This window comes from Felis catus, chromosome B2, assembly GCF_018350175.1.
Source record: "Felis catus isolate Fca126 chromosome B2, F.catus_Fca126_mat1.0, whole genome shotgun sequence".
NCBI lineage: Eukaryota > Metazoa > Chordata > Mammalia > Carnivora > Felidae > Felis > Felis catus.
In genome coordinates, this window is record NC_058372.1 from 92,958,881 (window position 1) to 92,983,273 (window position 24,393).

The 24,393-nt window shown below is 34.9% G+C and overlaps 1 long non-coding RNA gene across 1 annotated transcript in view; it reads right to left on the minus strand.

Moving 5' to 3' along the window:
* The window catches only part of LOC111560505, a 1,125,299-nt gene that overhangs the window by 224,237 nt on the left and 876,669 nt on the right, over positions 1-24,393 (minus strand). Inside the window, exon 10 of the long non-coding RNA XR_006598120.1 lies at positions 11,971-12,051. This is a non-coding gene — a long non-coding RNA (uncharacterized LOC111560505). The remainder of the gene's footprint in view (positions 1-11,970; positions 12,052-24,393) is intronic.

The following is a 24,393-nucleotide window of genomic DNA, read 5'->3' on the forward strand; positions in this document are numbered from 1 at the left end:
TAAAATGAGAGAAAGTATTTTTCTATCCTGCCCAGGGCAGGCAAATATCTGATTTTGATATTCTATGTCTTTTTAAATAAAGAAACAAATATCCTCCTGATAAATCTTCCCCCCTTTCCCCTTTGTCTGGAAAGGAAAACTCATTTCTGCTCTTCTGGAAAACTCTTGATCTCTCCTTCAATTCTGAATGATAATGTTGTTGAGTACAATATTCTTGGCTAGAGGTCTTTGCTTGTTTTTTGTTTGTTTTTCTTTCAGCATTTTGAAGGTATTATGCTACTGTCTTTTGGAGTACAAAGTTCCTGCTAAAAAATCTGCTCATAGTCTTCTGAGAGGTTTCTTTTACATAACAAACAAGTTGTTTTCTCTTGTTGCTTTGCAGGTTCTCTCCTTGTCTTTACATTTTGGTATTTTAATTATAAAGTGTCTTGGTGTGAAGTTCTTTAGGTGCATCATATTTGGAACTCTCTGGGCTTCCTGGATCTGGATACCTGTTTCCTTCCCTAAATTAGGGGGTTTTCAGCCATTGTTTCTTCAAATAAGATTTTCCCCCCTTTCTCTCTTCTCTGGGAGCCCTATAATGTGAATGTTAGTCTATCTGATGCTGTTACTGAAGTCCCTTAAGCTATCTTCACTTTTTTTTTCATTCTTTTTTTCTTTTTGCTGCTTTGATTGGGGGAGTTCCATTGCCTCATCATGGAGTTCACTGATCCTTTCTTCTGTATCTAATCTGTTACTGAACAATTCAAATGCAATTTTTGGTTCAGGTATTGTACTCTTTACTCTGTACAGTTCAGTTATTGTATTCTTTACTCTGATTTGTCTTGGGTACTTTCTTATATTTTCCATCTCTTCTTTGAAGTTCTCACTGTGTTCATCCATTCTTCTCCCCAGTTCAGGAAGCATATTTATGACCATTACTTTGAACTCTTTACGACATAAATTACTAATTTCTATTAACTAGGCTTTTTCTTTTCCCCTGAAGTTTTATCTTGCTTTTATTTAGAATATATTCCTAAGTTTCTTCATTTTGTTCGACTCTCTCTGCTGGCTTCTTTACAGTAGATGAAAAAACCACCACTCCCAGTCTTGAAGATGTTGCTCTTTTTAGGAGATAAATATTTTTTAACCCTGCTCCAGCTCTTTGTTGTCTCTCAAAACTTTGCGCTTGTTCAAGCAGTCTATTATATTTTTTAATAGCTCCCAATAGTTGAGGATGTGCCAAGACCTGTTAGTGTCCCTGAGGAGAGGATCTCAACATTTAGGTTCAGGCTGATTGGAAGCCAGACCCTTAGGCAGGAACTTTCAAAAGTATTTCAAATATAGAATCCTGTGGGGACCTCAAGCATAAACCCTGCTGGCCACCAGAACCAGGAGATCTGGTGATGCCTCATGTTGAGAATTGCAAAAATTGGGGCTCTATACAAGTGTTGAAGCTCTTCACTGGGAGATACTGACAAGTTGGAGTCAAGCAAAGAGATCACTAAGATGTCATCTATAGCCTGTTTCTTGAGAGTAGCTCCACAGGCCACTGCATGTATGGCAAACCTCAAGGCCAAAGCTCTAGAAAAAGCAAAGAGGCCTCCTTTACCCATGAGGGGGTGCCTCAGTCTGCTGTCTGTGCAGTGCCATGGGGGGTGGTAGCCTGTCAACAACTGTCTCTCTGATTGCCACAGTCCTGGGGAACCCAGGAATTCAGGCCCCATATGCACCAGAGCCACAAGATCAAAGGGAGTCCCCTGGGAAGCAGCTGCAAAAATCAGAGCACCAGTCATAAAACCTAGAACACTTAGAACGTGTAAAGTCCCCCTCTAGGAGACACTAGTGCTCTGGAGTGCAACGGAGGAGAGCATGAAGATAGCACCCGTGCTCTGAGGTCTCTGGAAAGGATTACAGTCAGCCTTTAAATGTGTGTTTAATTATTAGCAACTTGTACTTCAATCTGCAGCGATGATGATTATCAGATAGGCTCCCTTCTTAGAAAGCTCCGGGTCAGCTGCCTCCTGTGGGGCCCTCAGGGTAGTATCTGTTTAAGGAATCTTTCTCTATTGGTTATAGTCCTGTGGGACACAAAAGCATAAGCCCCACTAGACACCAAAGCCAGGCAATATAGAGGTGTCCCTGGCAGCAGCTGCAAAAATCAGGGTGCCAGACAGGGGTGTGAGCTCCTTTCTGAGTAATACCAATTATTGCAACCCCATAGGAACATGAACATAAGCTCCTCCAGCCTCCACATCAAGCAGTCAAGAAGTGTCCCCTGGATGGCAGCCGCAAAATCTGGGGCACCAGGTTAAAAGCTCCCTTCCGTGAGATACTGAGCACAACAAAGGAAAAGCACAAAGATGTCAACCATCAGAAAGAGAATTTGAGAAAAAAATCCCATTTATAATTGCATCAAATAGAATACAATGCTGGGGTGCCTGGGTGGCTCAGTTGGTTAAACATCCAACTCTTGGTTTTGGCTTAGGTTATGATCTCACAGTTCGTGGGTTCAAGTCCAGCATCAGGCTCTGTGCTGTCAGCACAAAGTGTGCTTGGGATTCTCTCTCCCTCCCTCTCTGCTCTTCCCCCCTCTAAAAATCAATAATAAAATAAAACTTAAAAAAAAAGAATAACATACTTAGGAATTAATTTAACCAAGGATGTAAATGATTTGGACTCTGAAAGCTATAAGGTATGGATGAAAGAAATTCAAAATTACACAAATAAAGGGAAAGATATTCTGTGCTTGGAAGAATCAATATTATTAAAATATCATACCGCCCAAATCAATATACAGAATTATTGCAATTCCTACAAAAACACAACAGTATATTTCACAGAAATAAAACAAATAATCTACAATTTGTATAGAACCACAAAAGACCCTGAATAGTCAAAGTGATCACAAGAAGAAGGAACAAAGCTGGAGGCATCATGCTCCCTGATTTCAAACAACACAACAAAGATATAGTAATTAAACCAATATGATATTGGCATGAAAAAAGACCTATAGATCTATAGAACGAAATAAACAGACCAGAAATAAACCCACATGCATACGGTCAATTAATTTATGACAATAGTCTCTTCAATAAATTGTGTTGGCAAAATTGGACCTCCACATGCAAAAGAATGAAACTCAATCATGAGTTTCATTCACTCACAATGATTAAACACAAAAATGCACTCAGAATGCATTAGAAACTTGAATGTAAGACCTGAAGCCATAAAACTCCTAGAAGAAAGCATAAGTGGTAAGCTCCATTATCAAATGTCTGTGAAGAGCCATAGAAGTCATCTGTGTACAAGACCTCCAGCCTTGCCACCACAATCTGCCCTGAATCCACTGAGACCCATTTAAATAGGCCCTTTAATCTGTTTATGTCAGTCTCAGAGGAAGGCCCAGATTTCTCATTTCTCATCTTCTGCTCACTAAGGTCCATCTGGCCCTTTACATTCCTACTGGGTCTCACATCTACAATTCCTGAAACCCTTCCATCCCTCTTCAATTTCTTAAACACTTCAAGTAGAAACCTATTAAGCCCCATTATTTCACCCTTTTATAACTTTTAAAACACTAAAAATTAATGACTCATCATCATCATCATCATCATCATCGTCATCACTGAACTCTTTTCTAAATAGTCCCTATGCTTTCTTGCTTTAAAGGAAACTTAATTCTTCCCTGAGGAAGAATTTCTCTGTAGGAGCAACTGTATTTCTCTCTCTGCTCTCAGGCCTCCACACATCAGCAGGTATGGCAGGCAGGCATCCTCCTTAATTCTCATTGCTGCTTCCACACAATTCTCCCTCCTTCATCCCTAAATTCCCCAGTTTTAAATCTCATGTCTTCAAATTGGATCATCAACATACTGCTTCATAACTGCTCTCATATATACACCTCTAACATGTTGGTCCTTATTTCTCAATGATTTTACCTCCTGCTCACCAATACTATATTCCACATGATTCCTGTTTAGATTCTTTATTATTTCAAAACACATCTACGTGACCTTTCCAATGACCTTGGCCTTTCAGACCTTTGAACTTCTTCCCCATGCTGATCTGGTGTTTCTACATATCTCAGCTGCTCATTTCCATAGAAGTATCTTAGACTGTGGCATTGTCAAGAACTTGTAAACACTACATAATCTTATTTCCAAGTATCCAAACTCCAAGCTTAACATTACGATGACCTCCAATTCATAGATCCTATTAACTTTTTACTGCCTCTCTTCTATTTGATGGCCTTTCTTCCCTTTTTACTAATCTTAAATTATATGGTGCTATGGGTTTAACTGTGTCCCCCTCAAAATCCATATGCTGAAGCCCAAACTCCCAGGGATCAGCCTTTAAAGAGATAATTAATGGGGCGCCTGGGTGGCTCAGTGGGCTGGGCGTCCCACTTCAGCTCAGGTCACGATCTCGCAGCCAGTGAGTTCGAGCCCGCATCGGGCTCTGGGCTGACAGCTCAGAGCCTGGAGCCTGTTTCGGATTCTGTGTCTCCCTCTCTCTCTGACCCACCCCGTTCATGCTCTGTCTCTCTCTGTCTCAAAAATAAATAAACGTTAAAAAAATTTTTTTTAAAGAGATAATTAAGATTAAATGAGACTATATGTGTGGGCTCCAATCAAACTTGTCTGTTCTCCTTATAAGATGAGGAAATCTGGGGTACCTGGGTCGCTCAGTCAGTTGAGTGTCCGACTTCACCTCATGTCATGATCTCACAGTCTGTGAGTTCAAGCCCTGGGTCAGGCTCTGTGCTGACACCTCAGACCCTGGAGCCTGATTCAGATTCTGTGTTTCCCTCTCTCTCTGCCCCTCCCTCACTTGCACTCAGTCTCTCTCTCTCTCTCTCTCTCTCTCTCTCTCTCTCTCTCTCTCTCTCAAAATAAATAAACAAACAAGATGAGGAAATCTGGATACACATACAGATACCAGGGGCATATGTATAGAGAAATGACCATATGGGGACAGAGCAAAAATGTGGCCATCTATAAGCCAAGGAGAGAGGTCTCAGGAGAAATGAAAGTTGTCAACATTTTGATCTCGGACTTCTAGTGCCCAGAACTATGAGAAAATAAATTTGAGTTGTTAAACCACCTGGCCCTTGGTATTTTTGTTATGGCATCCCTAGAAAACTCATACATATTTTGGCACACAGAAGTCAATTGCTGCTGTAAGAGGTGCCTAAAAATATAGAAGTGGCTCTGGAATGGGTATGAGCTGGACAGATTTGAATTGCATGTCAGAAAAAGGCTAGATGGCCCTGAAGAGACTATTAGCAGATATATGGACATTAAAGGTAATTCTGGTGAACCCTGGGATGGAAATATGGAATATGTTACTGGAAAATGGAGGAAAGGCAATCGTTGTTACAAAGTGGCAAAGAAGTTAAAGAATTCCGTTGAATTGTGAAAGGGGCCTCAGGAGAACCCAAACCTGACAAACCCTTGGTCTTGGACTTCTGGACTCTAGAAGTTTGAAAAAATACATTTCCATTGTTTAAGCCGCCCAGTCTGTGGTATTTTGTTATGGCAGACCTATCAAACTAATACATATGGTAATTCATTAAAATTACTCTCTCTCCTACATTACTTTCCCTATACCCCTCAAATTTTATCATATTTGCTTTGCAAAACCACAACTCTAGTTACATCCAATGTCTGTCTATTCTACACATGTAACATACATCTGAGTAAGTCTGGAGGAAAGAAAAAAACCTCATATTAAAACCACATTGATTGGTCTTGCTTTAAAATTAAAACCACATATGTCAACTGGGCCTTTAATTGCACTGAAATTATCCCACGCTTTCTTAATACATTGATTTTTCTACTCTCATAAGAGATTATTTCACATATTCTCTTCTTATCTCAAAATTCTAATACTTAAATAACCTCACTCTGAGATTAGAACTTTTCTTCTTTTACTAAGATTTTGAAACAATTGAACATAATCTCTACCATCTCCCTCCCTTACATCTCCTCATCTACCAGCATCTACACCTGAATATCTAATTTCCCACCTGTTAACAAAGATCTCTGCTTTTACAGAAGATAATCTCTCCATTTATTTTTGACAGTTTTATAATTCTGTTTATTTTTCATCCTGAACAGTAATTTTTGCAGTTTTAGGTTTCCAGAAAAATATGCAGAAATTATAGGGAGTTTTTACATAAACTCTCACTATCTCCCATTTTCTATTAATAACATCTTGCATTAGTGGGTACATTCGTTACAATTGATGAAGGACTATCCATACATAATTATTAACTAAAGTCCACAGTTGACAATAGCATTCACTCTTTGTATTGTATAGTTCTATGGGTTTTGTCAAATGTATAATGACCTGTATGCAGTAATATATAAAACATTTTGTTTGCTTCTAAGTTTAGGCAAATACAAATAAAAGTGCTGTAAACATTTTTTCTAGGTTTATGTGTGTATATGAATTTACATATCATTCGCATAAAAATCTAGGAGTAAGATTGCTGATAATACGGAAAACTTATGCTTAGCTTTGTTGAAACTGCCAGCGTGTCTTCCAAAGTGGCTACACCACTTGGTATTTCCACCAGCAAAGAGTGAGAAGTCTTATTATTCAATATCCTCACATTCCTCACAATTTGGTTTGTTGGTGTTCTAAGCTTTTGCCATTCTAGTAGATGTGCAATAGTATCTCTTTGCTGATTTAATTTTCAATTCCCTATGATATATAATGTTGAACATCTTTTCACCTGCTTATTTATCAACTGTATATCTTCTTTGGTGAGATGTCTGTTCTAATTTAATCTTTCCCTTTTAAATTAGATCTTACTGGTTTTGCCAACTCTATATGATCCCATTATCTTTTACAATTCCATTTTTTCTCTCTACGTAATTGCTTCCTCACCAAAAAAAAAGCAATATTACTTTTTCCATCTTAAAAAAAAACTTATCTTGTTCTACATCTACCGTCATTTTGTCCAAACTTACAGCAATCAAGATTTTCTTCTATCATTTCATTAAAACTACTGTTTAGAACTCTGTGTACTATATCAACCATTCATACCAAACTCTTGCCTTCTTCATCTATCAATATCATTTTACATAAATGTTTCTTCCCTGTTAATAAATTTTCTTTCCTTGCTCCCAACATATGTGATAAATACAGATATACCTCATTAGTTGCTCTGTTCCTCTCTCCTTTGCAATTTTTCCAATCTCCTGTGTTGGAATGCATTATGCTTCTGTTCTTGGCTGCAATTTTTTTCTCCATCTACATTATATTCTTTGGTGAATGCATTATTCTCATTATATTGGATACCATCCATTTGCTAGTTACTATCAAATTTACATATATGGTCACATTTCCTCTCTGAAATCTATACTCATCAATGTAACTGCCATTTTAATATCACTTCATGGATTTAATACATATTTCAAAACTAGCATGCCCATCACTGGTTACCTGATTTTTCATCTCAAACTGACCACCACAAAACAATAACAATAATAACAACAACAATACCTGCCCACCACAGTCTTTACTCCATTGATAGAAGACAAATTTAACTTCTCAGCTGTTCAAGGCAAAGACTTTGTGTTATCAGCCAAACAGAACGTTTGGGATTAAAAGTTGCACAAAAAATAATTAAATTGTATCTTTAAAAATAGTTCTGACCAAAATTATTTATATTGGTGAACCTATAATAATAATTATATTATAAATATATTTTAATAAAAATGATATGGATCTAAAAACATGTAAGATATCATAATGGAAAAGTATAATATATATATATATATGTATAATATATAATGGACAGTATAATTACCCTTCTAGTTTGAATGTATAATGCTCTCCTAGTTTGATTCTGTACCACCATTGTGTGTGAGGAAGACAGCTTGTCTTTGCAATTGAGACATTGCTAAATATGATAAGAAACACATGCATCTGATGTTTGTCTTCTCTATTAGTATCTTGTCTTCTCTATCAGAGAACCCCAACTTTACCTGGACGCCAACTGACAGGATAGGACTTGACATTCTCTCCCATTGTATGGAGATGAGTGTGTTTAAATGTGAGAGAAGAATACATTGTATATTTAGAAATCAAAAGAATGATTAATAATTAGCTCACCTGTGTTCCCCTCCTTCTCAGAATGCAGCTGAACTACAGTTTCCAATCTCTATGTACTTGGATATAACCACAAGACTGAGTTCTGCTCGATGTAATGTATATGGAAATAATGTATACCACTTGCAGACCTGGCTTATAAAAGTCCTCCAAGATATATTCTAGAGGACCATGGTGTCTTTGAGGCCATGTATGGAAAAATGTAGAGCTACAACTTTAAAAATATCTTGGATCTCTCACAGATAGAAAGAGCCAACCACTAGCCATAAATGCACATTTGGGACTACAATTCAGTGTGAAATAAGCTTAAATTTATACAGAAAATACTAGCATATAATGCTACAAGTCAGCATTGTGCTTCTCTTTACAGGGAAGTTAGTGATTGAGAAAGACCCAAGTGGGGCTTCTGTGGTGCTGGCAGTGTTTTGCTTCTTGATATATATATATATATATGCTAGTTATCTTCAATTGTTTAAATTTACTAAGCTATGGTCTTTGTGATTTCTGCATTTAAATGTATACACACACACACACACACACACACACACGCACATACACACACACACACATATATATATTTTAAACAATATTTATTTTAAAATTTTAGGGTTATTAGTATGAATTCACAATGTATTTTATCTTTAAAAATCATTTCTACCTCTGTCCATGAAGAAGGTTTCAAAATATATATATATCAAAAAAGAAGCAATGGTAATATATGGATTCCACTAAATAGAATCAGAGTTCCTTGGAGAAATGGCTTATTTCACATCTGGGCTATATGTATCAAATAAACTTTGGAAAATGTTTTCATATCAGATGGGAAGCAACACAAAAAATAAAAACAAAGACCGAAACAACTATAGTCACATCAAAAGACTAAAAAGTCAAATTGAAGAAGTTCCCACTGACCAAAGACAGTACTATTTGAGTATCAATAAGAATAATACTTAGTAGGTTGAAACACATTAAGCAGATTTGACATTTTTAGCTCATCATAATTCCAAAAACAATAGCAACCAACTGAATACTGTTGGAGGATTCAGGGAAGATAGCTAATTGTTTTTAAAACTAAGAAATAAAAGAATCAAGTTATCAATCTCTTATTTCAAAAATTGTATAAGTAGGTAGTCAAATAGGAGATAAGAAAAAATTATCATTATAGAAATACTTCACCTAATAAATAAAAAGAATAATGATTAAATTAGAAGGATACAAATATTTAGTGCCTAATAAAATAATACATCCAGCCATTTAATATCAACAATTGCTAATAACACAAAACATCATATGGCTCCTGACAAGAGAACACAAAACCTCCTATGTAGTCCTCTTGTCCCCCCAAATTGAATGAATCCATCAAATCTTTAAAATTGATTATTAATTTAGTGAAAATAGCAACACAGAATAATATATTAAACTACATAATTCTGATTCAACAATAACAAAAAAAAACTGTGAAAGATTCTTATCTATTAAATATTACTATGTCTTACAAATTAATAATGGAGACCTGTTTTCTTTGATAAAGTACAAAAAAATCAAAGCTACATAGGGGCCATTAGGTTTTTAAATGATTTAACAGACAATATCAACCAATTACTGTGTATTCACCCTATTTCAATTGAAGTTTTAAATTAATTACATAAAAAGTGATGACATTTGTGATACAATTGTCAATCTACATTTAATTTTTAAAATAACAGGAAATTACTGTTCATTTATTTCTAGACCCAGTAATGCTACTGGGTTTGTGTTTTTAAGCAAACAGAGAGAATCTTGTCTTTCAAACATACATGCTGAAATATTATAAATAAATAGTATAATGTCAGGCATACACTAAAAAATTGTATGGGAAGAAGGGAGGTGAATGAATGGGTAACAATGAAATAATGTTAGGCTATGAGGCTTCTGATCTATTTTGCAGATGTTCAAAATTCTCTGAAATTAAGTGACGAGAAAAGTGTCATAATAGATATAATCTGATACCATCTATGTTTTAAAAAAATGTAAGCCATATATATCAGTCAGTTAAGCATCCAACTCTTGATTTCAACTCATGTCATGATCTCATGGTTTATGAGTTCAAGCCCTGCTTCAGGCTCTGTGCGAATATATATATATATATATATATATGCCATACAGAATATGCCATACAGATATATGCTTGAATATGCACAGAAGAATTCTGAAAGGATATATAAGAAACTGATAACAATGGTCACTTCTGGAGAGAGGACTATTAGGGAAGTCAGAGGAGACTTTAATGAAATGTTTATTACATTTTGATAACTTGTTTTGCTTTATAAGGAAAGAAATAGCCCATAGTAAAAAATTTTATTCGTAATGTTGAGAGTCCAACAAAATACATTTGCAGAGGGTTGGTAAGAAGTAAACTATGCACCATATCTTCTAATACAAAACAAACCAAAAAATCAGAGAAAAAAAACCAGGAAGTTTACCTTTGGATATCTAAATATGTGGTGATTTTATTTTTATTTCTCCATTTTCTATGCATTCTAAATGTTCTAGGAGGATTTTATATCAATCTTATATTACAAAAAATCTTTTAAATACCACTGCATAATATATCCACTCTTTGAAGAAAATCACACACCAATCAATCTTTCCTCAATTCCACACAGTTGACTCTCCTAATTCTTATTATCTCACCTATGTCTCATTTTTCCATAGCACTTACTACCTTCTTCTTACATACAAATTCCTCATTTTTGTAATATGACTTCTTGTCTTTCTTTGCTGTTTTTCTTTATATATTCCAGAAAAGTATGATTTGCACATATGTGCCTAATTTATGTTGTTGGATTACTAAAAATGTGTTGTCATTCTCCAGAAACTGTCTTCCGAATTAAAATAAATAAATAAATTAAAAAAAAAAAGATAAACTAAGTGGGAACGTGATTTGGTCACCACTTCTGCATCCCTCAAGTCTTTGATGATTTGCATTATTGCTGATTTTTTCTCAGACACATATTATTACATTGGGTTTACCAAGTGGAAAGCCAAGGGAAGCCCCAAGGTTCTCAATCTGTGCTACCTTAATATCCCTTCTTAGAAAGGTAAGGGAGCCTGGAGACCTAAGAAATAGCTGACACTGTCTTGCTTTGTTTCTCTATTTTATTTTGTGTTTAATTACTGTTTCTGTTCCCTCTTTGATTGCTCTGCTCTGAATTCCTGTTACCTTCTTGGGTCCCTAATACCATCCTAACTTTTAAGAGGCACTTCCCCTAGCAGTCTCAACTACATTCCTTGAACTCCACAATTAGAACGAGTGGTTTTCCTAAAACCAGCCTACACACAATGCCTCGCTTTTTAAATGATGAGATAACTCATGAAACATTTAGGCCGTGCCAGAGCTCTTGTACCTCTCCTATATCAATGTCTGCAGATTATCCCTTTTGGGCTTTTTCACTAGCTGTTTCCCTCCAGCATAATCAGTATAGTCTAGTCAGCTTCCTCATACTCCAGTCCAAACCAAACCTCTCCCTTTCCTCCCTAAAAATCAATGTTTTTTGAGACTTGTTTCAAATTGAAACAAAACCTCTATTCTCTGTTTAAACCCATTGTAACCAAAATAAAATAAAATAAAACATAAAAAATGAAAACAAAACAAAAAATCCATTGTAACCAATTACAAATTATGTTTGTTCACACTTGGAAATAACCTTTTCAACTGGTGGGGGTTGGAGGTAGGGCATTGTTTCTCAGATGGCTGTAACTTTCTCTTGTCTGACTGTAACTATACAAAATTACTGTTATACTCTTTCTGACTCTTGAATGAGATATCTAGATGGTAAGGGATAAGTGAACATGACCTATAGTTAATCTCTGCCATGACCATATTACCTGGAGTTGCGGGATCTTCTGTATCCGAGAAGTTGCTGTTTTTTGTACAATTGACTCAGGTTGCAGAGTTCACAAAAAGAGCTAAACAAAAAGAGAATTACTGATGAAATATTTTGTTCAAATCCCAAGAGAAGTCATTATTTTTAGGAAACACTTTTCAACGTTTGTACTATAACTTATCAATATAAATGATTTTACAGACAAGTTAATACATATTACATGTATCATATATATAGTAAATAGCACAAATATATTGTAAGATTGGTTTTTCACTTGTGCATACTATTTAAGTTCCAGAAATACTAAAGACTAGGTAGTTGGAGATAAACCCCTATTGGTCTCTAATTATTGCAGATAGAAGTCTAACTGATTTCAACATATTTAAACATAAAAATATTGATTTAAAAGCCATTTGGAACCATAACATGTTACAAGCACAAAACTTCCATGATATAGACAGATATATGTGATTTAAAATCGTGTCGAATAATTAGTATCATTAGAGTGCACATAGTCCAGATGTACTCCTATGGTCAGGTTTGTCTCAGAAAAGAATAATTTTTCTTTTTTTCTTAATTTTTTAACGTTTATTTTTGAGAGAGACAGAGCATGAGCTGGGGAAGGGCATAGAGAGAGGGAAACACAGAATTTGAATCAGGCTCCAGGCTCTGAGCTGTTAGCACAGAGCCTGACGCAGAGGTCGAACTCACAAATCTTGAGATCGTGACCTGAGCCGAATTCTCATGCTTAAGTGACTGAGTCACCCAGGCGCCCCATGTTTTTTCTTTTTTTTTGACATTACCACTGTTTGTTTAGCATTATATTCAGTCAGTATAGAATATATTTACTAGAAGTATTAAAGTAGATCTGGGGCACCTGGGTGGCTCAGTTGGTTAAGCGTCTGATTTCAGCTCAGGTCATGATCTCAAGGTTGGTGAGTCGTCTCTGTGCTGACAGCATGAAGCCTAGAGCCTGCTTCAGATTCCATGTCTCCCTCTCTCTCTGCCCCTCCCCTGCTAGCTCTCTGTTTTTCTCTCTCTCAAAAATAAATAAATGTTTTTTAAAAATTAAATTAGAGCAGAATACTGCAGTGCCATGACTTTTCAATAGCATGTTCTCCTTAATGGGTCCTAGTTTTACTTATCAGATAGCTTTGGATTTCGTAGTTTCCTAAGAGGAATTAATATGATTTTTACCAACAGAATCCAATAACTAATAAGAGATTTTAATAGACAAATTTTAAAATGTAAATAAGAGTCAGCCCTACTTATTGAATGCCTCTGAAGATACTCTAGAGGTATAAAAATGAACATGTAGCCTGTCTTCTATTACTTATATCAGCTGGAGAGACAAAACATATACACTTAAGAAACGTTGGCAAACAGTTAAATCAGAATAAAATATACAACTTATTATTATGTAAACTGAGTCAAGGCAAAAGATTTATGCACTCTGTGATCCTGTTAACATAGGCTTTATCTTATGAGTTTATTTTGATCAGCAAAGGAAAACCTCTCCTAATGGCAGAAACACTGATGCATAAATATTTGGTAGTTATCCTTGTTGGTTGCTAAACTAGCCTAGTACACAAAGGGCAAAGAGAGGCAGAAGAAAGAGGCAGATCACTCCAGATTGATAGGTGGCTTGTTTAATAAGCAAGAATTTACTTATAAAGGTTAACTTGAGTGGCCACAAGATGAGTAGATCTCCAAATCTGCCCACCAGAATCTTAAAAGTTTATACAGAGGTCTTAATTGGATTCATCAATGTGGTCAGTCCAGATGGTCTCAACAACATATTGCTGTCAAGGCTGTGTAATTGAAAATGGCTCCCACTATGGGAATGGGGTGAGAAGTCTCCTATGGCCAAGGTCCAAATCTTGCTTCACCCATTGATCATGACCTCACAATGACCTCCAACAATCCTCCATTGTTCTATTTGGATATTATTTCAGAATATTCACATGTCAAAACTCCTAAGAAAATAAAAAGAGTAAGCAGATTTTTATAACACCACAAGTAAAAGAAATTAGTTAATATAGAAAAAAATTATATGGATTATCCTTCTGATTACTTAGGGTAGGAAAAAGGATTTGAAATGATTATATATGCAGACACATAAAGAGTTTCAAATTTTAACCCATATCTGGGCAAAACTAAAAGAAACTATGTAATATGACTTGTGCTAAAACCCATGCAAAATGAAACAAATTCAAGAAGAATAAATAGAATTTAGAAATTAGAGTAGACTTTAACCAGACAGATCTTGTGCAAGATACAGAGAATATAAAGTATATTTGGCAGGACTTATACAAAAACTCATTCATTACTGTATACATTTTTCTCTTCAAATACAAATTCCAAATGAACATCAAAAGCAGAGCTCTAGACCCTGACTCTAAGTGCACAGTAGTCCTTCCTCTTTGTGGTTTACAAGCAAATAATTGACCTTCTGAGGAAATGATCCTCCTGACATATCATGAGAAGATCAAGAGTAGCCTAATGCTAGGTCACAATGCCTGAGTCACTCCCCTCACTCTTTCTCATCCCATAACCATTTTATCATCTCACATCATCACAAGAGGGGTGAATACAGTACAATAAGATATTTGGAGACAGAGAGGAATCATATTCACAACATTATAATATACTGTTACAACTGTTCTGTTATCATAATTGCTTACTGTGCTTCATTTATAGATTAAACTTTATCATAGGTATGTATATACAGAAAATAAAAGTATATATAGGGTTCAATACTATCCAGTTTGAGGCATTCACTGGGGGTCTTGGAACATATCCCCTGTGGATAAGCAGCGACTAGATTATTCTTTTAAACAAAAACAAATAATTAATTTTTCAGCTTAGCAAAGCAAGCTATGTAGCACAACAGGAATGTTGCCATTTTAATAGGATAGGAGACAAGCAGATTTATTCTGAATTCTTTAAGCATCTACTTCAGAAGACTAAAGTGTGCTATAAAAGTTTCTGATCCAATTTTAGAAATATTTCAAATCCACTGAGATTCTCCATTCTCCACGTCTCTGGAACATGATTATTTGAGAACATCTGTACTTTCGTATGACTGACTGCTTCTGTGTTGAGACATAAAAACAGAAGAAAATTGAGCAAGCCAGTTCATGTGGTTCACCTCAAGAAGATAAACAAGGGAAAAAATAATTTTAGAGTGCTAGTTACTCAGTTGAAAGATACAAATTGTCAAAGAAGTTAAAATTTTGCTGAGAACTTATATTTAGCAGTCTCAACTAGATTTCTTGTTACATGTCACACAATTGTGGTTTTAAATAACATCTGAAATGTTAGGGATTATACTCTTAAAACAATGTATTGATTTTAAGTATAAAATATATATATCCTTACTATAAGTATTTTCTCTAATAGAAGATTTAATAAAGAAGAGAAAATTGCTCTTGATCATCTCAACTAATTATATTTTGATGTATTAAGCAACAATTTACAGCCTTAAAAACCTTTATAAAGAGGTGCAATGAAATATCCATACTGTTTCCTCAGAATAATTTAATTGAAATATGAATCATGATCTTTCATTTTTTGAGATATTCCCTTTTGTTTTTTTTTCTTTCTTGTGCTTTATGTAAATTTTATACAAAATGGCTGCTTTGATTTTAAAGGGGATAATTCACTTTCCTCATTCTATTTTTAGAGCAAACAGGAATCTATGATTTGTTTGATTTTGGTTGAAATAGTATCTAAGAGTCAGATAGCAAATTCAACCAAGCAAGATCGAAAAACGTCATAATGAATAGAAGGAAAGAAAAAATAAAATGTTTGACAAAATGAAAAACGCTTCAATAATCCTTTTGCATTGCACTTACTATGAGAAGGTCTGGGCTGGTTCTGAGCCATTCCTGAATTTGTCTCAATTCCAAGATGTAGTCACTGGCTCTCTAGTTTTAAATTTCTAAGTTTCAGCTTTTCCTTACATTTAGAAAGTCAAGAGGGATGCTACAGGTGACAGCATGGTAGTAGGGGGGTGGCATGCATGGGAAGTAACAGATGCAAGGGGAAAGAGTGGAAAGAAACAAAAAGCCATAATAGACCTCTCTGGAAAGTGACCTTTCATACCAAGTCACCTATTTTCTGGAGTTGTAAACTGTCCAATAGCTAATGTTTCTCTTGAAGCTATTTAATTACAACAGGGACATAAGTAAAATATTTTGGAAAAGTGCCCATTCTGGTTCACAGGTACAAACTCCATGTGTGTGTGTACCCACATGACTGTGTGTCTACATGTTTCTGCATGTTTTTTGTACATATATATATCTATACACACACACACACACACACACATATATATATATACATATATATATACATACATATATGTATATACATATACATATACATCCATATGCACTTCTAAATATTTACAGTGTCACTATAGGATTTCTACATCACAACAACATTAAATCCTTAGCCACTTCTCTGATTATTTCCATAGTCTTTCAATAAATGACTTCTCTGAGTCTTACTACTTGTAGCCTTCTTAACAGGTACACCATTTTTCTATCATAACCCATATATTAATGGTCCTGGTGTTGGAGCTAAGGGTCCTCTTTGCATTCCATTGTTGCTCTCAGACCATTTTCCTTCTTTACTTTCAAAATCCCACAACACTGAATTTCATGTCACGGGTCCATATTATCTCACTTCAGTAATACTTTCTTCTACACTCTCAGATCACTTCTATTTTAGCTTCCTGCTTACTGTCAATTCTTCCAACACACTGTTCCTGTATTAATTTTAGGTAATTTCATTATACACAAATATGACCATTACTGGCACATTTCTCTTCCAGTGATCTTGCCCTGCACATTACCTCAGCTATTCATTTCCATAGTCATGTCCTAGACCTTATTATTACACAATAATTTTCCTCCAGTCTTAATTTCAGGCATCCCACACTGTTATGGGATGAGCTATGGTACCCCTACCCCAAGTGCCTATGTTGAACTCCTGACTCCTAGTACCTCACAATGTACCTGTATGAAAATGCCTTTAAAAAGGTAATTAAGGTAAAATGAGGCCATATGGGTGTACCTTAATACACTATGATGGTGTCCTTGTAAGAAGAGATTAGGACACATAAATGTGGTTCTCAGAGATAAGACCATGTAAAAACAGAGGAAAACAATGGTCATATGCAATCCTGTGAGAGAGCGGCCTCAGAATAAAACCAACCCTGTCAATAAGTTGATCTTGGACTTCCAAGCCTCCAGCACTGTAAGGAAATAATTTTTTATTATTTAAGCCAGCCAGTCTGTGGTAATTCGGTATGGCAGCCCTAGCAAACTAACACACACAATATCTACAACCTCATAGCATTCCAACACATTTCTTTTATTACACAATCTCTAACAGTTTTCCAGCCCACTATGACCTGGATCGATCGATTGATCATACAGTCCTCATCACTTTGATTTCCTTTTTGCCCTCTTTTCCCAACCTAAATTCCATGTTTAACCATTTTCAGCTTCTTATTGACTTGTAACATGTACATTGGAATACATATGCCATATATGTACAGTTTGATGAATTATTACCAAGTGAACATTCCTCTTCCTCTATGGTTTTCCAAATCCAGATGACCCAAATCTTTTGTTTCTAAAGTAGGCCAGGCAAATCACAAGAGGAATAAAGCCCCAATGAGTGGCAAACTGACCACCCTTGAACTACTGGGGCCTCAGAATTGCCACCTCTCTCAGCTTCACCAGGGCCCAGCCTGGGGTGCTGCAGTGAGAACCAACTGGAGCACTGACCAGGCGCTGGAATCTAAAGGAATTACATATGCTCCACACGTGGCCTTTCCAGCAGAAGTTGTGAGCATTGCTCCAAAAGCCTTTTAAGTAATCTCCCTGCTTCCACCTTTGGACCCTTATGCTGATTCTCAGCTGCTCTACCTAAGTAATTATTTAAAAATATAAGTAGGGGTGCCTGGGTGGCTCAGCTGGTTGAGCGTCCAACTCTTGATTTCAACTCAGGTCCTGATGTCCCAGTTGGTGAATTTGAGTCTGCTTGAGATTCTGTCTCCCTCTCTTTCTGCCCACCCCTCCCTTCTGCTCGTTCCACAACCCCCTCAAAAATAAATAAATAAACCTTAAAAAAATAATAAAATAAAATACAAGTAGATCCTACCATTCTTTTATGCAAAAGCCCTAGAAAGGTCTCCAAAAGCCAATGTATTTAGAATGGCCTGTAGAACATGAACTAGCTCCCAGTATCCTTACTAATGCCTATTTCTACTACTCTTCTTTCCTTTCAAATTGCACATGTTACACAAGGCCTCCTCCAGCTCCCTTAACATACTTTTATATTCAAGTCTCAAGGATCTGTTGCACTGGGCTCTTGCTCTGCTTAGAGATATCTTCATTCCAATATGTGGAAATCTTCCTCCGTCACCTCTTTCAGGTCTTCGCTCCTTTGACATCTTTCTTTTGGAGGTCTATCCTGACCACCCCAGTTAGCATTACAAAGTGGCACTTGTTACCCACCCCTGCTCTTTAGTTTGCTTTTTATTTTGTGGGTTTTGTTGGCCCTTGTCTCCTTTGAGCCTATTACATACATTTTATTATATTCAGGGGCTGTCTACCTTATTTGAATGCAGGGATATTTTTACTTTTATTTTAATTTCCACAACTAAAGCAGTATGTAGCACATGGACACAGTCAAAACTATACATTTTATGTTGGAAACTGGATAAGAAAAATAAATATTGGGGTGAATGAAAGTGAGAAAAAAAAACGAATAGGAAGACTATCAATATATGAGTTTAATTTCTGAAATCTTGCATTGAAACGTTAACAAAGGTGCTTTGGGAATAAAAAGAAGTCAAATTATGTTTAATTTTATCACATTTTAATAATTTCAGCAAAATATTTTGTTACCCCTTAAATAGGCTGCAGGTTTATTTCAGTGGAATAAGCCGAGACTCCTGGAAGCTTGAAAATTTTTAATTTCATCACCATATGCTATGGCATCAACTCAGTAATTCCTTAGTAATCAGGAGACTATCGCTAGAAGGATTTCATATAAATACAGTTATTCTAGTTGCTTAACCTGTAGGCAAAATTATGTATCTACTCAGAAGTTTAATAAAGCATCATTTTTATATTCTTGTCCAATAGCCATTCCTCTTACAGCTATGCTTTTTAGTCTCCTATATCTGCTTCCACTTCTCCAAAAGTTCAAAATCACAAATGTGGGGCGCTTTGGTGGCTCAGTGCTTTAAACATCTGACTCAATTTTGGCTCAGGTCATGATCTAATGGTTGTGAGATAGATCTCTGCCTCAGCTCTGTGCTGAGCATGGAGCCTGCTTGGGATTCTGATTCCCTCTCTCTCTCTCTCTCTCTCTCAAAATAAATAAATAAATGAATAAAAACACAAATGTGCTTTAATCATATACACAACTGTATATACATGTGTATATTAAATTGAAAAATTGTAGAGGCATAACACCTCAACTGCACTTAATTTCAAGAACTTGATAGATCATGACATACAAAGTAAACCAGTTAATCATTTATCCTTAGGGGTTAATTTCTTTATGAAAGCATTTCATACATATTATACATACCATAGCATATATATAACTACCATAACTTTTTTTTTTAAAAAGAAATGTGCTCCAGTTTAAAAGATGGAGCAAAATTAAGGTGTTAGGAAATCTAGATGTTTGCAGATACTCACATATTTGAACTGGAGTAAAATAAACATATATTACCAGGATGTTTGATCAGATGTTTCACTTTGCAGGTACACATAGTTTTAAGGTTGATATTTCTAACTCTGAATGAGTACTGCTTCTAACCCCAGCCACAGAGTCTATGTGGACACGCAGAAGTAAAAACCAGTTATCAATTTCTATTTTGACTGTTTATTTATTTTTGACAGACAGAGAGACAGAGCATGAGCAGGGAAGGGGCAGAGACAGTGGGAAACACAGAATCTGAAGCAGGCTCCAGGCTCTGCGCTGTCAGCATGGAGCCCAATACGGGCCTTGAACTCACGAACCATGACCTCATGACCTGAACCAAAGTCAGTTGCTTTGAGCACCCAGGTGCCACTCAATTTCTATTTTTAAGACCTAATACTGATTTAGCTAATAATATCAGTGGAATGTTTGAACTCCTGAATATATATTTTGAATCTGACTATTCAGCTTGGAAGTTTGAAGTCAGATTTTTCAAGTCTACTAGAGATGCTATCTGACAGTATTAGAAATTTAGGCTTGATATTCCAGTTTGCAGATATTAACTATGAATGACCATTTTCTTTAATAGAAGTTAAATATATTTTTCTTTTCATTGGTGTTTTAATTATCCAAATAATACAAAGAAATATTCTCATAGGAAAGTTTAATCAGTTCAGAAATATGTAAAGTAAAAGGTGAAAATCCTTTTTTAATAAGGCTATTGTTTATTTCCTTATCTCAGAGGTAATTAGTTTGTCAATAGTTTGGTGTATCTTTCTGGTTCTATTTCTCTACATTGGCATACATATATACAAATATATTTGCATATTTATGTATGTATGTATGCCTATATATGTGTATGTATATATACATATACATGCATATATAAATGCATATTTAAATTGATGAATTCGTATTGAAGGTATTATTCTGCAAACCTGAGGTTTTTTTTTTTTTCCTTCATGTACTAAAGTTCCAGAATTTTGTCCAAGTCATTCTTAGGGATATATAATATTCTATTAACAAGAGTATATTTTGAAGCTGGGCCTTATCTTATTACCTGAGAAAGATTTTTACTCCTTTGAATTTCTGAAACGAATTTCTGATACAAAGCTTTTAGAAAAGTGTAAGGTACAAATGGGATATAATTCCATTTTGAAAGGGACTTCAAACATTACTCATTTGTTTTTTTTTCTTTTCTTTTTTCAATTTTAAGTAAATTGCAGACCAAGTGAAGAATCTATATTTTATTTTCTAATGAGCAAACTAAAAATACATGTAAACAACACTTAAAGAGTTCTCTTCACATTACAAAATATTTTTCTATAATTTACCTTAGTAAGTTAAAAATTATAATAATCTATGAATTTGCTATTATTTCTGGGTTACACATAAGGAAATTGAGTTTTTCAAAATCACATAAAAGTAAAAGGCAGAATCTGAAATTAAAGGTACAGATATTGAGACGCCAAGAGAGAATGAAAATTTGATATTTTCCTCCTCAAATTTGCTCTGGATTTATTTTTCCACATTATTTTTTAATAATAAATATTAAATGCTTTCTTTGTATTCCAGCATTAGTATTCTAATATTTCTACTTCCAAAAACATTAAAAGTGGAATTTAACAAGCATTCTAAATGTATTGTATTTGATGATATAATAATGCTTTTATAAATGCATTTATTTTTTATTTAAGATGAAAAGATTTAAATTTACACTTATACACTTTTAAAAAGCATTTGCAGAGCACCTGGTGGCCCAGTCAGTTAAATGTCAGACTCTTAATCTCGGCTCAGGTCATGATCTCATGGTTCAGTGAGATAGAAACCTACGTGGGGCTCTGGCCTGACAGTGTGGAGCCTGCTTAGGATTCTCTCTCTCCCTCGCTCTCTGTCCCTCTGCTACTCATGCTCTTGTGTGCTCTCTCTCCCTCTCAAAATAAATAAAAATAAATTTAAGAAAAAATAACAGCCATTTGAAAAAAGATGAAAGTGTGAGTTTCCGTTTGGTTTCACTAGAAAAAATATTACATGATACATACTGAACACTTACTATATGCAGACATTATTAGTTCCATAATTATATGCACACATTAATATTTCCATAATTATAGTATTTATACTAACAGTGTTCCTGTGATAGATTAGTTATATTCTATATTGTAAAAGTATAGAATTAAGTTAAGAAATGCATGCAAGATAATATAACTAGTAAACAGTAAATCCACAATTCAAGCCACTGCTAAATTTTAAAAATGTGTTCTTAACCTCAAAATTACTATACTGCATGTTTATGTTCACTTTAGTGAGTTATTCCAATATTTAAATAGAAAAAACAATGTGTATTTTCAAGTTCTTTTGAAGAGATCTAGATAATATCCAACCTCATTGAGTTTATTTCCTATAGAGATATTCATCAGTTTGCTGAAAGAAATGTTGCTTTTACCTTTATTTTGTTAGCTGTATAGATTTTGGCATTCAGGTCCATGTTAGGGCTTAGAATATAAATTGTATGCCTGTAAAATTTTCCATTTTGTTAATGTCTTTTATGTGGCAAATTCCTCTTGTTCCTTATTATGGTCTATGAGTATAATGAGTGGGTAATGATATCCAATATTCTGAATCATTTTATGTATATACACCATATGCATGTAAATTTGATTTGCCTAATACTCTGATCTTTAATTTGCATTTTCATAGAACTAGTTGAGTATTATGAGGTAAAATTATATTGACTGGTTTCAATATCTTAGAATGTTAAATCATCATTATATGGGAAATGTTCACAGGCATTAATTATAAATGAATCATGAAAAATATTCTCAAGGCACACATCTTGAGTTATAATGTGATAATAGCTACATGTCCTAAAGATTTATTTTAGAGTTATGGTACATACCCAATGCTTTGATTAAAAAATTAAACTGAGTGATTTCAAAAGGAACATATTCATTTTTTTCTTACTTGAAATACCAATGTGAATATGTTTATGTAACTCTAAGCTGGCACAAATTAGATACAAATGGCACAGATATATAATGGCATAAAAAAATCCAGGGACATCAAGTGCATACTGATATAAATATACTAGATTTTTATTCAATAAAAATATATTGTAATATTTACTGCCACAAACTTTATAAAAATACTAAGATAGTCTCCCAATCTGAAACATTAGAAACCATGCATGTCCTAACATGACATTTTTGCCCTTTATCAGTATTTAACTGACAGTATTTCAAACCAAAAGGCTGATTTAGGTAATGGAGTTGAAGTTAGCCAGAAGTATGTAAGCCTCCTAGTATTAAACCAAAGTCTTGCTAAATTTGCCCAGGTTTCTGATTTTGAGGAATCCAGGCAAAAGAAACATGATGAACAAATATCCTGACACATAAAAGAGCATGGTGAAGGTGGGAGTATATGTGTAACTGGTTTTTTTTGATCAGTCTTTATCAATCCTACCTGGGCATCAACATCAGAATTCAACATCATCAGTTTTCTTAAATTTACAGATAACTGAGTTGATCATCAGTATTACTGAACAAAAATCCTCAGAAATATCAAGGAATTTATATTTTTCAAAAGGTTTCAAATGTGATTCCTTGATTAAGGCCCACTTCTACAAAAAATGAAGTAGGCAGTAAATACAGGCATAGGTGAAATATACTTAGGGGTGAGCTATGAATGAGACGTGTACCAAGAAAATTAAGAAAAAGTATAATTGCACAAAGAGAGGAGTTTTATAGAGGGAAAGGTTAAGTAAAAGGAGAACTAAATAGTTTCATTCTAATTTAGTAATTAGCAATTAAGTGCCAATTTCCAAAAGAGCTGTTATAGTAATAAAGTTGGACACTGAAGGATGTATTGAAGGATACAACTAGAATTCTGCATGAGGTGAACCAAAGGTGAGCTGAGGAAAAAGGAGAAAAAGTGAGAGAGAGTGTGACAAGTATGAGTCTGTGTTTTGGATATTTGGATAACCTGAGTGGAATAAAATACTACATTAAAACTATTTGGCCTGTTTATTTTTACATGTTTGAATGTGTCTACTAGAAAACTTCTAATTATATATGTAGCTGTCTTCCTACTGGACAATGCTGTTCTAGAGTTATCTATGTCCTGAGTTAGGTCTTGGGTTTTCTTGGGCACAAACATTGGGAAAGGCTCAAGCCCAATTCAGTGTTTATCACTACTCCCCTACCATAAGCCCTAAGTGCAAACATCCTTGCTACTTATTTTCATGGAGAAATAGAGACAAATCAGAGACTTAAAAGCTTTAGTCTGATTACTACTTTTTGTCCAACGCCTTGTAAAATGAGTTAGTGTGAGGGGGTATTTTTGAAATAATAGTCTCCAGTTTTTCTTTCCTTCTTTACCTCACTCCCCTTTCCACTCTGAATTTTCCAGGTATGGTTGTCTGGTTTTATTGGCTCTGGTGAGACAGTGACAATTAAGTAGAGAAGCAGAAGCAGGAAACTCCTAAGGACCTGAGGCCCTACATGGACAAAAAGGACTTGTTTAGAAGGGATACAGTGAGTTTTTAAAAAGTTGATGGGTCATCAAGAAAAAACTCATGCACCCTGCTCCCTGAACTAAGCCTGGGGTGTGAAAATAATAATAATGATAATAATAATAATAATAATAATTAACAAACAACTCAAAATAAGACAAATAAAAATGACTTCTTCAG